Below are 2,672 nucleotides of genomic sequence, written 5' to 3'. Positions count from 1 at the left end.
CAACTGCTTTGCTGCCTTTTGTAACAGATAAAGTGCCTTTCCCACAGTTTCAAACAACTTTCACTCACCAAGATATCAAAACTGCCAACGGCTGCACTGAACTGTCATGGGCTCTAGTTCCCCATCATTCTACAAGACAGCAAAGTCAGTACAAATACTGCGGCATATCAAAACCTGAAAGCATAGAGACAAAATGAAAAAGTTTGCATTTAATTGCAGAAAGGCTAGGTTACCAGTTGCATTATTCATGTTCATATTTAATTCATTTAAAACATCCAAATTTAAATTTAAAGACAGCTGCAACAAACATTCCCACTTGCCATAGAAAAGCAGTGCAGAACTTGACACAATTTAAGTTCAGCTTGCAATGAATACACAGGACCGCAGCTGTTAAACACCTTTGATATGAGTAAGATCACATCAACTGAGTTGATACAAACTAGTTCAGCTTTTGTAGACTGAAACTATCACACAAAGAAGGAATTAAAAGACTAGATCTGATTAGTAGCAAAAAGGAGAGACACTGCAGGAGAGGCATATAAAAAATGAACAGCACACAGGGAGTGAATTGGGGACTCCAAATTATCCCTTCCACAATGCAGCAGGGCAAACCTATAATATTAAAAAATCCCCAAGTATATACCAGGGAGAAGGAAGTTTTGTTTATTGGGAAGTAACAGACCTGCAACTTCCTCATGGACACAGGCATTAAAAAGCAAACCAGTATTTACAACTGGATCAAATGATGAAACACACAGGCCATTGGTACTCCCACCTTAAGCAAAAGCTGACTGAAAGGTGGGGTGACCAGCCAAATCCTGCCTGCCACATTACCACATTAGCTGCTGCATTTTGGCCAGGAAAAGCTGAGCGCTTGCCTTCCTGCCAGGCTGCCGACACCAGCTTGAGATGGAGTTGTGACCGCCAGTGATCCCCTGCATTGCTTTACACCAAGATTTACACCTCAGATGTATTTTCATTTTTCTTGCTCAAAAAATAAAGGCGGCACAGAGGCAGCCAGGGCTGGGAAGAGCATCCCAGGGCATCCCCAGCTCAGACTGCCACTCTTTTCATCAGCCACGCCGTACAATCCTCAGCACAAACATTGCCAAAATGCATTTTAATCTAATTAAGTTCTCCCCCACACGCACTGCTTTTACCAAGAAGCTCTTCCAAAAGCTCATCCTGATCATCCCTAAGGGGAGAATGATTCTATTTACCTGTGCCAGATTGGAAGGGACCTTCAGGGTTGTAGGGTAGCCTGCTCTGCAATATTCTTCCACTAAATGCTGGCAACTGCAATGTCAGCAAAACAAAAAGTGAGAAAATGTGGGTGGAAGATACTGTCACAGCAATACAGACCTCTTAAGATGCATGTAATCTCTTTATCTACAAAGACTCCACTCTTTCGGAGTGCATAATTATGAAAAGAGTTAAAGCTGAGGTTCTTAATGTCTCTTATAGGCACTTCTTTATTCCACTAAAGGCACCACTCACATCTGAATTATTTCCTGGGGTTGTTTGGACTTCCTATTATACGAGGAAGATTATGGTGAACCTTGGGATGGAGGCCAAGTGAGTTCACAGCACTACCATGTCTGATTGAAAGGGTAACTGAAGCTTTGTTGACAGCGTGCCAAGCTTCAAACCTCTTTGGACAATGCAGTTGCCAGCAGGCAAGATGTTTTCAGAAAGAAGAGGAAGAAAACTACCAACAGTGAAGCTGAAAAATGGTTTTATTAGATCGGATGCATACCCAACAGATTAGGATCATGAAAAAAAAAAAAAGAAAATCCTGCATATTGCCAGAGGACTGTGAGAATGACACTTCTTGGAAATCCCATGGGACAGTGACAAGAGAATCCCAGTGGCTTCTCATAATGCAAAATGCCTGCAGTCATTGATTTGTTTCCCCACAAAAGCATGGGTCTTGAGGACCACGACCAGTCCAGCTAGTAAAAATGCCTTCCACATAATCTCTGCTTCAACTGAGTTTTTCTTCATGGGTATCTTTCCATCAAACACTATCAATATTTCCAATAATAAAGAGCTATCCCTTACAAATTCCCTTGCGAAATGTGAGGGCAGCATTATCTGTTCCTGCCCATCAAGGGTGATGGCAGTGCTGCTATTCCAGCTTCCGAGATGAAGGCTCAGGCCGCCACGCTGGGTCTTGTTTCAGCACCATTCTGGAAGCCCTTTTGTGCAACACGTGTTACACAGGAGCATCCAGTTGTACCCCAACCTGAACAGAAACCAGGCACAGAGACATGATGAGTAGATGCATATAAACACCTCAGCCTGCTCATTTAACATCTTTTTTTTGCCATTTTTAATTTTTGTGGTGGAGAAAGACACTTTCAGCCTACTTGAGAAATTAGAGGACTGCCAGCATGTGATTTGAAACACGTTACCTCTTTCACACCGGACTTAGCTCCTCAGATTTCTGCCTGACCTGTGGACACCATAACTTTTGCTGGTCTAAAATCATGGGTTTTCCCCCTCAAAGCGTGCTCTGGTGAGCCAGCCGACTGACCCCTCTTCTGGGTAGAAGCCAAGGACCAGCAGACAGCTCCCAGCATGACCCTGAACACCAACCTCCTCGGAGCCAGCCACAACTGACATGGAGCACTAAAATGAAATGACAAACAAATGGTTACGTGGGACCTGAA

General features: G+C 43.4%; 1 protein-coding gene across 8 annotated transcripts in view; it reads right to left on the bottom strand.

The window, feature by feature from the left end:
- The window catches only part of SCMH1 (Scm polycomb group protein homolog 1), a 58,512-nt gene extending 58,341 nt beyond the window's left edge, over positions 1 to 171 (bottom strand). For all 8 annotated transcript variants that reach the window (XM_035901215.1, XM_035901216.1, XM_035901214.1 and 5 more), the window contains exon 1: positions 69 to 171. The gene's annotated coding sequence lies outside the window, so the exon portion shown is untranslated. The remainder of the gene's footprint in view (positions 1 to 68) is intronic.
- Between the last annotated feature and the right edge of the window lie 2,501 nt (positions 172 to 2,672).

Source organism: Egretta garzetta, unplaced genomic scaffold (assembly GCF_000687185.1).
Source record: "Egretta garzetta isolate BGI_Z169 unplaced genomic scaffold, ASM68718v1 scaffold368, whole genome shotgun sequence".
Taxonomy (NCBI): domain Eukaryota; kingdom Metazoa; phylum Chordata; class Aves; order Pelecaniformes; family Ardeidae; genus Egretta; species Egretta garzetta.
Note: the sequence above shows the minus strand (reverse complement) of the source record. Positions and strands in the feature narration are given on the sequence as shown.